The sequence below is a fragment of the Lontra canadensis genome, unplaced genomic scaffold, assembly GCF_010015895.1.
Source record: "Lontra canadensis isolate GAN:19392208 unplaced genomic scaffold, GSC_riverotter_1.0 scaffold44, whole genome shotgun sequence".
Taxonomy (NCBI): Eukaryota; Metazoa; Chordata; class Mammalia; order Carnivora; family Mustelidae; genus Lontra; species Lontra canadensis.
The window spans coordinates 13845619-13859939 of record NW_022631038.1 but is presented as its reverse complement, the minus strand read 5'-3'; the positions used below and the strand labels follow the sequence as shown (position 1 = coordinate 13859939).

Sequence of the window (14321 nt, the reverse complement as noted above, 5' to 3'; positions counted from 1 at the left end):
ACTGGAGATTAGGAAGGCTGTGTGGTCAAGACTTTTTCTAAATCTAAATACTATTTAACATTCAGCGCCTCCTTTTCAACAAGCCACTTTTCACGTGCTCAGTACGTCATTAGCCATCACATGGCTAATGACCGCCATATTGGAGGGTGCAGATAGAGAATATTTCTCTTGTTGCCGAAAGCTCTGTTGAATAGTAGTGATCTAGAACGTGATCTGTGGTTTTCAGTTTTTAAATATACAGCTGTAGAAAGACCATACCTGACTTTGAAAGAAGTTTAGTAATTTGAAAAATTGATTGCATAAAAAAATGACTTTTTGTTTTGGAATTCCGTTTACCAATTCATGTTTTTAAAGTAATTAAAATGAATACAGCCCAAAGCATGTATTTGCAGAGCAGCTTTCTTCCAAGTTGCTTATCCTTCCATGCCAACATCCATTTATTCATTCACAAAATATTTGCTGAGTGCCTTCTGTGTGCCAGGCACTGTCCCGGGCTCCGGAGCAGCATAAATCAATGTCTGGCCTCACGGAGCTTACGTCGCGCCCAGGGGGCTGAGAGGCGAATGTTACTTCTGTTTTCAGAGGTAGACACAAACGTATTACGTGCCAAACCAGTGAACAAAATGAGAATATTCCAGTTCGTACTTTGTTGCTCATTGAGAAGTCATAGAAAAAGGCAAATATATTAAGAATATAACTTCTGGGGTACCCGGGTGGCTCAGTCAGTTACACATCCAATGCTTGATTTCAGCTCAGGTCACGATCTCAGATCTTGTGAGACTGAGCCCCACATTGGGCTCTGCTGGGTGTGGAGTCTCCTTGGGGATTCTCTCTCTCCCTCTCCCTCTGCCCTCCTCCCCTTGCTCTCTCCCTCACTAAAAAAAGTAAAATAAAATAAAAATCATTGAGTTCCTGACCTCTCTTTCCTCTGCTAAAGAAAGTATGTAAAACTTGGAAATAAAGGGTTTGCTCTGTTTAAAAAACAAAGAATATAACTTCTGATTTTTAAATGATATTCTCACCATCAAAAACAAGCCTTGCAAAAAAAAATATTTAAATATTATTTCTGAAAAACCATGTTTACCTGACAAAGCATGAGAAGAACTTATACACAATTTCTAATGTCACCATCTTCCTTCATGGAATCAGAGCGTCTACAGTTGGAAGTGGTTTGGCTTCTTCTGTTCCAACTTTCCTCCTACAACATCTGGCCCTGAAACAGTTTCCACTACAGCTGAGCACCTCGGGCAACAGAAAGCTCACTGACTGAACGGACAGGAAGGGCATGTTTTCATCAGTCCCAACTTTCTTTAGAATTAGCATTAGTATTAGAATGAGTATTACAGTATCACATATCCATAGTTCAAAGTTTAGATATAACAGATAAAACCAAAAATGTTAAATTAGTTGTATTCCTAACACCCAGAGAGATAACTGCCATCAACATTTTGATGTATATTCCTCGTGAATTTCTATCTCTGTCTCTATCTCTCTAGCAACTACAAATATATTTATATTAAATTAAAATTGTGCCATTTGTATCTTGCTTTTTCTATTTAGCCATATGGTACAAACATTTTCATTCAAATAAGTGTAACTCTACAACACCATTTTAACCACTGTATAATATTCCATTCAATGGAAATGGATACACCTGAGTATCTAGAGATCGTGATTTATGTAGAAAGTTCATGTTGTTTGAAATGTGTCATTATTATAACCAATGTTGTGTTGAACACCCATGTACACATATCTTTTTGATGCTGATAAATTTCAAAGAACAAAATCTAGAAATGAGACTCCAGATTCTCGAGTCAAAGGTTCTACGCATATTTAAAACTTCCATACATATTACCAAATTCTCTCCCAGAAAAATTGTGCCTGTACCCTTGTTCCAGCAGCAAAGAGAATGCCCGGCTCCTGAAGGCCTAGCCCATGATACTATCCTTAAGAAACTTCACCTTTTCTCTGTTTTTCACTCAGTGGTTCCCAGCTTGATCCTGGGACAAACTTTCTAGTGTTTGAATAAAACCATCCTGTCCTGCAGTCTCCTCCTTTTTAGACTTACTATCTCCCCAATATGGATTAATAAATTATTGTCAACCTGGCACCTGCAGGATCAATAGTTCTGTCCTTAAGCTTTTAGGGCTCAACATTCTAAAAATGACTTGGAGGAATCTATAAAAAGCACACTTGCAGATTCTGCTCAACGTTTACTTAGTGCCTACCACATGTCAGTCGTGATGACTTGTTCTTAGGACATAAATACAAATGAGCGCCCTTTCCAGCCCTGGAGGAGCTCTTGGAGCCATCCAGGTGGAGAAGCGTAAGATGTGGCTCGACCTAGTGATTTCCAACATGGCACGCATGGTAAATAGTATTTGTGACAGAGGGCACCAGACATCCCTGGCCCTTCCACAGGGCTGCCACACACCGACTGGGACACTGTGTGACTCTAGGCAGCGGTGTGTCAGGCCCTGTTCCCCAGACCAATGCCATAGAAATCATTTTTTAAAGCATCTCGACTTTTCTCCCAGTATGGCCGCAGCAGGAGCGTGTTTCCAATACGCTGGGACGCAAGTGTCCTCTAGCTCAATTCTGGCTCTCCCTCCTTGATTATTTACTTTCTCTGACAATCTCCCAAGAGACATTTTGGTTGGCAGATACAAAACCAAATGCATTTTGAGAAGTTTTAGGATCCAAACATATTAACCTTAAAGGAGATAAGCTGCTTCAAATCCTTTGGGGAAGATAACTAAGCAGGGCATAAATACGCAAGACAGTAATTCCAAAAATCCGCTGTGAAATATAAATTAGGCGGGGAATAGAGAAAGAAGTGCTCCAAACGCTAAACATACAGCACTTCATGACTGACGGATGATTCTGTTACTGATAATTATGAATACTAATCCAGAAGTTTCTTCCACTGCAATTTGCTCTCCCCTGTGCCCTCCTTCCTCCTGTGCCCTCACAGCCTCGCTCAGTTTATCCTCAGAGAATGGGCTTGTTGCGCTTCTCAGGAAGCTCTCGGGTCTCAGGACTTGGCACGAGAGGCAGCCGCTCCCCACTGTGGGCTTCCTGGGCAGACATCCTGGTGGAGCCAGAAGGACCTAGAAACTGTTACTGCACTTGGAACTGTGGGGTGCTGGATGCCAAAATCAACAGCCCTTCTTCCCAGAGAAGTACAGTCAACCTGTGATTTGAAGAGTGAAATGACGAAGCAAAATGCAGATGTATACGCTTTCATCTTCGGATCATGCCTGATGTTGGACTTGACGGCTAGTGAGTGGCAGGAGCAGAACAGTGGATCTTGCTTCTTGTGTGTCTTATGAACCACGTCCCACTTACAGGAGCTCGAGGAGTGGACCAGCCTGGATCTGCCTTCTTGCTCTCCTTTCCAGAATTCTGTGGCTCCGGAGGAGAGAAACAACGCGCCTGCCCTCGTTCCTCACTGGGTCACCACCATGCGGGGTTACCAGCATTCGAGCTCTTCATTTGCTGAATCGAATGCTGGTCGTAGTCTTTACAACCAGCCACCCCTTGGCCCAGCCGGGGCTCTAAAGGTGTCCACACAGGCAGTGAGTCAAGACCCAGTCAGAGTGACAGCAAGAGGGAAAGGCTGTGCAGGTCCCAGAAACGGGCAGTAGGCTGTTTCGGCAGAGAATTCCAAGGCCCTGGCTACCTGGAGCATGGTTTGGAAAGGAGGAGCTCGGAACAAGGAGTAGGCTCTTGTGGACTCCTTGTCCTAAGGCGGGGGGCTCCTATGAAGCAGACAGGCCTAGCGCAGGGGCACGTCTCCCTTGGGTGTGTGGGCCATACTGCACACATACCCCCCAACACAGACTCTCTTTCTCTTCATTCTTTACTCCTCCTCTTTTTAAAAAAAAATTTAATTTTTATTGAGATATTGTAGATCATTACCATGAAACGATTGTAGTTACAATTACAACTAAAGGTAGTAAGAATAGTAGAGAGCATGGAATGGTTGACTGGAGTGTCTACGTACAGATATGAAAGATTGTGGAACAAACCAGGAAGAGAAATAGGGGTAGGCTGTGCTCAAGGGTTAAATAGGAACCTGTCATCCATGTCATGATGAAGTTACATCTACATCAAGGAAGGAGGACGTGTCATTTGACAGTTTCCTAGTTGATTTATGACTTTTAAATATGCAGACATACGGCCTGTGACTTCCCCTTGCACCTCTGCCTCCCAGCCCTGCCAAGGTTAGGGGTGGGCCAAGGACTGGAGAGAGGTTCATTCCTAAGATAATGAGCCCTAGAGAAAGCCTGAAGATTCTGTAACCTAATGAGAATAGCCTGTTAGGCCCCAGGAAAGGTCCTGTCCCTCCCTCGGGGCACCTGTAAGACTGTGGCAGCCAAGGGGAGGAGCATGGTAGATAGGGGGTGGTGTGTAGAAAACTGGGGTTTAGGAAAAGACCCTTCTAGTGAGACTGAAATCAAGAACTCTGTTCCCTTGGGATAAATAATCCGTGTTCCGTAAACTTGTCCCTTTCTCTGCTTCGTTGTTTGCTTCTTTCGTCTTGTTCTTTGGAGATTTCCCTTAGCATGCCAGCAGAATTCCACAGGAGAAGCTCCTATGTGTCTTGGCTGAGCTGAGAGGCTAGGGGGCCCCATACCTGTGGGCCTGACTAGCTGTAAGCTCAGAGTCCTGGGGCAGGACGTAGCTGGTGGGGCCCTGGAAAAGTGACTTCTGCTTCAGTGCCCTTTATAGGACCAACCGAGGACCCAGCAGCTATAGGAAGACAGGGCCTGCTCCTGCCCCACCCTGAGCCCAGACTGTGTGCGTTTGTGCTCAGACTGTGTTCGCTGAATGAATACACAAATGTCGTCATCCACCATGGTACACAAGGTAAACCCTTGATAAATTGTTGAGTTAAAGAGTTATTTTTAAGCATTTTCATGAATGAGGGATTACTAATAATTAAGAAAATAGAATAACACAATGTGTTATAATTAAATATATAAACATACTAATAATAACATTAAAACATAATTAATACTAACTTAGTTAAAATTTGAATAGTAAATCATAAGTTATTTGGATAACCTGGTTGAATTTATTTGAACTAAATTTACTCTTAGAAAGTTCGATCATTTTGTCTAGAGAGAGAGAAAAAATTGTTATGTTAACCAAATGGAAAACAGGGGGATGATTTAAAGTAGCTTCAAGTTCACACATCGTAATTTCTTCCTAGTTTTAGCCTATGGAGCACCATATTCTGAATTGTTTGCAGTGTTCATGATGGATCTGCCCTTCCCTAAGATGTTTACTTGTATTTGTAGAATGAGTTCAGCCACCAAGATAAGAACCATTGCTTCTAGGACAGGTGTGCCAAGTAAGGCCGCTCAGCTTGTCTTTGTTTAGATATGTTTATTCCAAGTTCTTGAACAAGTCCCTAGATTGTGGCCTCTGCACATGTGTTTGCAGTATTTATGCTTAATGTTCAAAGCTCTGCTCTTTCTCACATTTACCAAGCACTATGTGTCTCAACCTTTGTCCAGGTTATTGACGTGTTACCGTGACTCTGTGTAAGGCAGATCACAGCCCATTCTGACACATGCTTACCCACACCCATTCAAACTATGACATACAGATGAGTGGAATAGAATCAAGGGTCCAGACATAAATGCATAAGTCTGTGGCTAACTGACCAGGGTGCCAAGCCAATAAAATGGGTTTTTGGTAAATGGCACCGGGACAGCTGGATCCCCACAAGCCAAAGAATGAGGTTGGACCTCTGTTCTACAGTGTATACAAAATCACATCAAATGGATCAAAGACCTAAATTTAGAAACTAAAACTGTGGAAGTCTTAGAGGAAAACATAGCAGTAAATCTTCCTGACCTTAGGTTTGGCAATGGAGTCCTTAAAATGACAAAAAAATACAAGCAACAAAAGAAAAAATAAATTGAATTTCATAAAAATTGTAAGCTTTTGTGCATCAATGGACTATTTATGAAAGTGAAAAGGCGACCTACAGAGTGGGAGAAAGTATTTGCAAATTATATATTCAGTAAGGGACTTGTATCAAACATATAAGGAACTCTTTAGAATTCAATGACAGACAAACAACCAAATTCAAAAATGGGCAAAGGACTGGCATAGACATTTCTCCAAGCAGATGTATAAATGACCAACAAGCACATGAAGAGTTGTTCAACATCATTTGTCACTAGGAAAATGCAAATCAAACACACAGCAAAATACCACTTCCCTTCCGTGAGGATGGCTACAATTAGAAAGAAAGTTAACAGAAGATAACCGGTGTTGGCAAGGAGGTGGAGAAACCGGAACTCTCCTACATGGCTGGTGGGAAGGTAAAATGGTGCAGCCACTGTGGTAACAGTTTGGTGGTTCCTCGAAAAGTTAAACAATTACCATATGACCCAGCATCCCAGGGATGTACTGGAGAAGACCTGAAAACAGGTACTCAGACATTTGTTATCTGTGCACAGATGTTCATTGCAGCACTATTTGCGACAGCCAAAAGGTGGCAACAACCCACACGTCCGTCAGTGGCTGGTATGGATGAACGAAGTGTGTGTTGACGCAATGGAATATAATTGGTCCACAATGCCCCAGTGCTACAGGCTACATTCTACAATGTGGGTGAACCTCAAAAACATGACGGTAAGTGAAAGAAGCGAGGCACAAAAGGCCACATCGTGTATGTTTCCATTTCTGTGGTATGTCCGCGATAGGTCAGTCGATAGACACGGAAAGCAAATTAGTGGTTGCTAGGGGTTGAGGCAAGTGGGGAATGGGAGTGACTGCTTCATGGGTATGGGGTGTCCTGTTGAGGGGACGAAAATGGTTTGGAACTAGATAGAAGCAAAGACTGCCCAACACTGTGAGTGTACCAAATACCATTGAACTCTATACTTTAAACTAAAAAATGGTTACTTTTACGTTACGTTAATTTTACCTCAACAAAATACAGGGGGAGAAGTGACAACAACCAGGCCCTTGCCCCCGCTCCCAGAGACCTCCGTGGAGCTACCTCTGTGGGAATGATCCCCAGTCCCCGTGAACCCTCAGATTAATCCTGTAGGTGCTAAGTACGTCCTCAGGGTACAGGAAGAACAATGCAGCCTTGTCCTACCATTCACTGGGTCATAGGAAAAAGTCACACATGCCAGGGCAGTTCTTGATTTCCCTGTGTCCCCCTCTTCACCTTCCCCCAGCGCTCTGCTAAGTGGGTCTTGGATGTCATACCGGGACTAGCTACATAATTGGTGGAGGCCAAGGTAAAATGAAATTATTAAAAGATTATTAAGAGTTTCAAGATGGTGATGGCAGAGGATTTAGATAAACCCAGGGCTCTTCTCTTCTGAGTCCTGTGTCCTGTCTGCATGGCACCCTTACCCTGTGATCCCCATCACCATCTCCTCTGCCTGGCTTGGTCATCACTTGATGGTGCACAGACCGAGCCACCTTGCCCCCTCAGCTGTCCCCACAGAGCTGTCTTATGAAGCCAGATCAGCTTCATGTCCTCTCAGCATTTCTTCTTTCACCCTGTCCCTCACGTTGCTTGGGACTCAGTTTGCCTGGGCCCTGAGTGGGCCCTGCAGAAACTGGCTGCCACGAGAGCTTGCTGTCCTGACAGGAGAGCCGTGGCCCTGAATGTCAAGGGACTGGGAGGAGGCATGGCTAGAACGAGGCCCTGTCCTGGTTGGGGGGTAGGGAGAGAGTCATGCCTGACGATCCCTAAGGCCCCCCCAGCCCTGAGGGTCTGTATTTAATCTTGGCTGATGTGTGCTACCATACCCATCTTCACAGACAACTAAACGAACACTCAGAGATGTTTAGTAACTTTAGCAAGATCACACAGCTGGTGACCTGTTTCATTTTGAGTAGAAATGTAACCTAGGACAATTTAAGACATTTAGTTCTCTTACTTTTGGTAATACTGGCTCGTATCTAGTTACCTGCTACGACTCTGTTAAGATCAGGACTTTTTTTTTTTTTTTAACAGCTTTGCTGGCTAGGTTTCAGTTTCGTTTCATTTTCTATCACTTTGGTTTCGGTTCTGTTTCTCAGGATACTCTCTTTCCCTTTCCAGGGGTAGTATTTGATCCTCTTAGAATCATTCCTTTGTGATTCCTTCTGATTAAAATACACGAATTATTCTAAGGCAGATATTCCTAAACGGGATGTTTAAGCAGTTTTAAAACTTAATACCAGGCAAATTCGGTCCAGCATTAAGCAAAAGGCACTTGCTTTATTAGTGTCATAAATTTGCCGAATAGCTGCGACAGTGTATATGTCCCATGGCTGACTTATTTTGTGTGTGGTTCTTGACGTGTCAAAAGATCACCAAGAATCCCTGTCACCCTGATCAGTCAAACGTAAGAAACCATTGCCTCTTTGCAGGGGTGGGGTGTGGGGGTAGAGGACAGACTGAAAACTCCCTGACTGAGCTGGGATACTGACCATCAAGTGGAGGAAGGGAGGTGTGAGTCTCTTTCTTCAAAGCTTATTCTCAACTCAGTGGAAGTGCAAATAGTTCAAGGACTCCACGGGACAGCATGAGCAGAAAGTTTGAGGAAGAGATTCAAACTAGTGACCGAGTGGTTGGGTCACTCTTCAGACTTGACGACACTCAGAGGGCGACAGAAAAGATCCAACTTCTATTTAGACAACCTCATCTTCTTCAGATGCTAAATAACTAAGATATTTGAGTTCTTAAAAAAATGTCTGCTTGAAACTTAAATCTTTGGTGACCCCGTATTTGAAATTATATTGTTTTCCATTCCAAATTGAATGTATGCTCAATTTCGACAATGTGGAAAACAAAACAAAGCAAAAAAGTAGAGAAAAAATTCAAATTGCAATTTTGCCATAAAAAGATAACGCCTTTTAGCATTTTAGTATACTCTCCTCCATTTCTTTTTTCTACTCCTAGTTTTGCATATTGCATTTTTTTGTTTTTGTTTTGTTTTGTTTTGTACAGAGAGAGCATGAGCCGGGATGGGGAGGGGCAGAACGAGAAGAAGAGAGAGAGAATCCCAAGGAGGCTCCAAGCCCAGCACTGAGTCCCACACGGGGTTTGATCTCAGGAACCTGAGATCACGACCTGAGCCAAAATCAAGAGTCAGGTGCTAAGCAGAAGGGCCACCCACACGCCCCTTTGCTTATTGTTTTGACCTTGCTATTTGTAAACGTTTATATCCTGATGTTTTTCGCTCAACATTATGTTAGAGCATTTCCCTGTATTGGTACACATTTTGCCAACTACATTTGTAATGGTTACATAATATTGTCTCATGTGTATATGATATACTTGCCCATTCACTTATCTGGGGATAGTAAGATTGCAGATTAAGCTATTATGCACATGTTTTCGTATAAAGCCTTTTTTTTTTTCTTTTTCTGATTTAGGATTATTTCCTTAGAATTCCTTCCCAGAAATAAGTATATTAAAAGGTACAAACACTTTTAAGATTCTTGATACATATTGTCACATTGTTTTACAACTTGGTTGTAGCAGTTTATGCTCCAAAATAGCCTATTTAATATAAGTATTACTGGTAAAACAAGTTCTTTAAACTTATATGAAGCAAATATTCCATTAAGACAGTTTGCTACACATCTAATTTATATGAAAATATCCTTCATTTTACCTATGCCTCTGAAAGGTTTTTAGCAGTTTACTAATATATTTGAATTTAAAAATCAAGCTTTAATCAGTTTGTTTATTTAACACAGAGTCATGAAAAGAAATGGAACATATGGCTCACGTCCTATAGGATAGACAAGAATTACACATAGAAATAACTGGGGAGAAAAGAGGCCTGGGTGGTAGAGGGTGTGGTAGCTCAGAGGGTGGGGAGGCTCAGGGGGACCAGATGGTTGGAGAAGACAGGTTAGTTCCTTTCCTCTGGGACTGGTAGAATCTGACCCTGAAGCAGGGTGAGACTTACACACACACAGACAGGGTGAGAAGGGCCTTCTCGACTGGGAAAACAGGTTTCACAAAGATGGTTCATCATAAACATTAGAAAAGGAGGAGACAGCAGGCTAAAATTTGCAAGTGATGTAGACTATATTTGTACAGCAAATTCTGATGTTCCACTTCCTGATTTTTATTCAAAGAATCAGACTGCAGAAGCTCATGTAATTTTAGAGCTCTAAGAGATTGTAGCAATCACTCAGCCCAATACCTCCCATATCCTATATTTTGCAAAGGAGGAGATGGACATTAGTGAGGGATTATAAGCTTTATGTCCTAATTTCAGGGACAATGCTCTTTCTCCTGGGCCCTGCACTCTCAGGCACACTATCTGGGAATCTGACACAGGCTGGGATTATTTAATGCTTTATGTGGTGTTATATTTATATGGTTATGCACACACACACACACACACACACACACACACCAGTCTTACAGAAACTGGAAAAATAATGGAGACGAGGGGAGCCAGGTGGGAGTCATTATGTAACTGTGACAAAGTGACAGACTTTTGAATAGTTTCAAAATTTAGTTCCATACCTGTATTGAGATATCTGGGGTGGAATGATTAAATAATATAAATATTGGAACTATTTGTGTCTTGCAAACTTCAGTATCTTTAAAGAAAGTCTACAAATGTAGTCATCATATAAATTAAACTTCCCTACCCCTTACTAAATAGAAGCACCCGACTACATTTTTTTTTTAAGATTTTTATTTATTTATTTACAGACAGAGATCACAAGTAGGCAAAGAGGCAGGCGGGTGGGGCGGGGGAGCAGGCTCCCTGCTGAGCAGAGAGCCCGATATGGGGATCGATCCCAGGACCCTGAGATCATGACCCGAGCCGAAGGCAGAGGCTTTAACCCACTGAGCCACCCGGGCGCCCCCCGACTACATTTTATAAGGAATGTAAGTAATACGATGGAGGATATAGCCCAAGCAACTCACAATTTAACTGAGAAAATAAGATATAAACACATATCTGCAAGTGCGAAATGATTTGATACAACTTTCCTATAACTTCTATTGCCTAATTGATGTCTTACAAAGAGTGAACCTTCAATACATATTTGCTGAAGGAAGGAAGGAAAGAGAAAAAGGCCATTTCCGGATGGGATGGTCATGGAAGAGTTCCTGAAAGAGGAGATGTGAGCTCAGCCCCTGAGGACAGGTGAGATTTAGAGGAATGAGGAGAAGATAAGCAACATTCCAGACAAGGAATAAAGCACAAACTTAGCATGCTTCTTCGTGGCAGGTTAGATAAACATGTTCTCGGATTGCTAAAAATTAACCTTCCACAATAGATAAATGCCATGTAACCAGACATGTGAACATACACATAGCAGAAAATTAACAGCATATCTCTCCAAGAGGTAATTTTGGGGCAAGAGAAAAAATATATATATTATGCTAATAATACATTATGCTATATATTATGCTATAAATGCTAAGAGACAGCATTGAAAAATAAACTATTCGTTCTCCAAAAAGGAAACATGACTAAAACAAAGACCACACCCTAAAAACTTTTCCTCAATTATATTGCTACAAACTAGTACAATCAGGAATGGAAAATATACCATTTCCTGACATGTCAAAGAGATATGAATGATTAGTGATCACGTAGTCACAAGATAGTGGTGGATGCTGGTTCTCTCCTGGTGTAAAAGTTATGTAAGTTCAGTTCTGTGTGATCTCATGGGGGCAAAGGTGTTACAAGTACACACAGATCACTCACTCTGCACATAATACCTTCGACCCAAATAACCCTCTGTACCTTTTATACGGTGAAAGAATTACAGCTATTATTCTAGGCACTAGTCCCTAAAACACAAAGACTTGCTTGTCCTTTCAAGAATTTTAAACTTAAGAAAAGGCATGTGTTATTCACAGATACATAACATATGTAAAGAGTTTTTGTTATAATTTTCTTCCTTCATTAAAAGCATTTGTGCTTTCTAAATGAAAAGGGGCTTTGTGACTATTCAATCTAAACCCTAAAATTTTTTTGCAGATACCCATAGGTATAGGATAGGACGGGAGATGGACTGAGTGTTTACATTGCCTCTTAGAAATGGTAAATGAACCTATGTATTTTGAGGTGAACAAACTTATGTATAAACCTAACACCAGTCAATGAACCTACACCTCACAAGGTTTCTACATTTTGCATAAAGTGGAAACAACATGAACTAAAGTAGACTGGGAAAAGTTAGGGATGTATAGCTCGTCCCTACAGAAACCGCTGGGGCTGGGGGGTGGCTGAAGGCAGGGGTTAAGGGTGCCTGAGTGACTGAGGGAGAAGCGTGCCAAATCCTTTTCCCAAAAAGCACTGATGAAATTGGACAAAACTATCAAAAACGGCCATTGCGGAACTCTGTAATTTGACCCAAGTCCTACAACAAATTGAGAAGAATTTGGTTGTGATCAACTGTTGAACTTCAGTAAGATCAGTGGAAGTCTGTGGCACTCTAGCCTGGGACTGTTCCCTCCACCCCTTTTCCCAGCTCCCAGTGACTTAGCTCTACTCAGGCAGCCTAGATGATGAGATGCGAGAGAGCTGAAATCAGCAACATATAACAAAAATGATACATTACGACCAAGTGGGATTTACCCTAGGCATGCAAGATTGGTTCAATATCTAAATATCATTTAATATAATATACCACGTAATAGAATAACGTACAAAAACCACATGATCACTTCCAAGACCCAGAAAAAGTGTGTGACAAAATCCAATGCCTATAAAGGATAAAAACCCTCAGCATACTAGGAATAGAAAGGAACTTCCATAATCTAATAAAGGGCACTTATGAAAAAGATACAACGAACATCATACTCAATAGTGAAAGACTGCATTTTTCCCCCACTAGATTGAGAATAAGGTAAGGATTTTCACTCTTACCTCTTCAACATTGCACTAGAAATTCTAGCCAGTGCAAATAGAGAATTTAAGAAGGCACACTAGCAGAAAGGAAAACGCAAAACTTGTCTTTATTCACAGTCTTATGATTCTGTACAGAAAATCTTAAAGCATGCATGCACACACACACACACACACATGCACATACACTACTAAAATGAGTAAATCTGCAAAGTGTGGAATACAAGATCAACATACAAAAATGAACTATATTTCTATATACTAGCAATGAACAACCCCCAAATTGGGAAATCTACAGTATAGTCTTAAGATAAAAATGTAGCACCCCCCAAACTAGTTTATAATACATATATACTCTGCACAAATATACACACATACATACATGCATGCTTACACACATTCAATCACAGAAAAATACTGGAAATGGAAGGCAGTGGAATGATGGCTAATTTCAAATTCTTAACATTAATCAAAGTTTTTTATTACTCAGATTTTTAAAAGCGAACACCTGTGGCTTTTATAGTGAGGAAACTAGTGGTAAATGTTGCTTCAAATCCTTTCGCTCCTTGAATTGAAAGTCTTCCACATTCTCTAGATGGTACAGTGGTTGGAAAGGCAGTTTTGGGTGGCCAAGCAGGGTTTGAATCAGGCCTCCGTCACATGCTGGCATGAAACCTTGGAAAATGGCTCACCTTCTCAGTCCCAGTTTATAAAATCATCTATAAAATGGCATTTATCTGAAGAATGTTATGAAGATTAAGAGAAACTATGTCTAAAGTGATTGGTTCGACAGCACGCAGCTCAATACCCAATAACCATTCTTCATCACTGTTGCTGTTCAGAAAGACTTGGGCTTTGCTGCGGCGAAACGATTCTTCTCTCCCGCCATTTCTTTGCTCCGACGGCTTCACGTCGCCGGAGTCGGGACTACACCGGCCACTCCAGAAGACGTGGAGCTGGAGGGAACCAGGGCCACTCTGCGCGATTGGGTCATCGGGCCGCTAGGTGACGTCAGCTCTTCTGGTCCCTCCGTTAAGTTCACGGGCAGGAAGTGTAAGGAGGTGAGTTGTGCTGCAGCCCTTGCCAGAGCCTTCCCAGGTGGGAGCAGAAGCTAGGATGAATCCAGAGAAGGGCTTTCCTCCTGGCCATGGGACCTTGAACGTGGAGACCTTAAGGTCAGAGGCGGAGGCGTGGGAGGAGAAAGGGGGAGGGGCTTGAGAAGGGGGCGGGGGGGGGGGTGCCTGTGAGTCTTCCCTTGGCCCCAGGCAGTCATCTCCTCCGTGTGGCTGACTGCCTGAGGTCGCCAGTTGAAGCCCAAGGCTCCTCGGAGGCTGGAAGTCGGGAAAGGACAACTTAGCCGAAGTCCTTCTATCATCCCACCCCTCCTGACATCAGCAGGCGAAGCCTTCCGGTAGAATTGAAATGGTTCTGCGCGCCCTCCGAATTTCAACAGCAACG

At 42.3% G+C, this 14321-nt stretch overlaps 1 long non-coding RNA gene across 1 annotated transcript; it reads left to right on the top strand.

Moving 5' to 3' along the window:
* Positions 1-10797: 10797 nt before the first annotated feature.
* On the top strand, positions 10798-11370 carry LOC116876170. The gene is made up of 2 exons (XR_004384355.1): positions 10798-10888; positions 11030-11370. It is a non-coding gene; the product is annotated as an uncharacterized LOC116876170 (long non-coding RNA).
* Positions 11371-14321: the final 2951 nt, after the last annotated feature.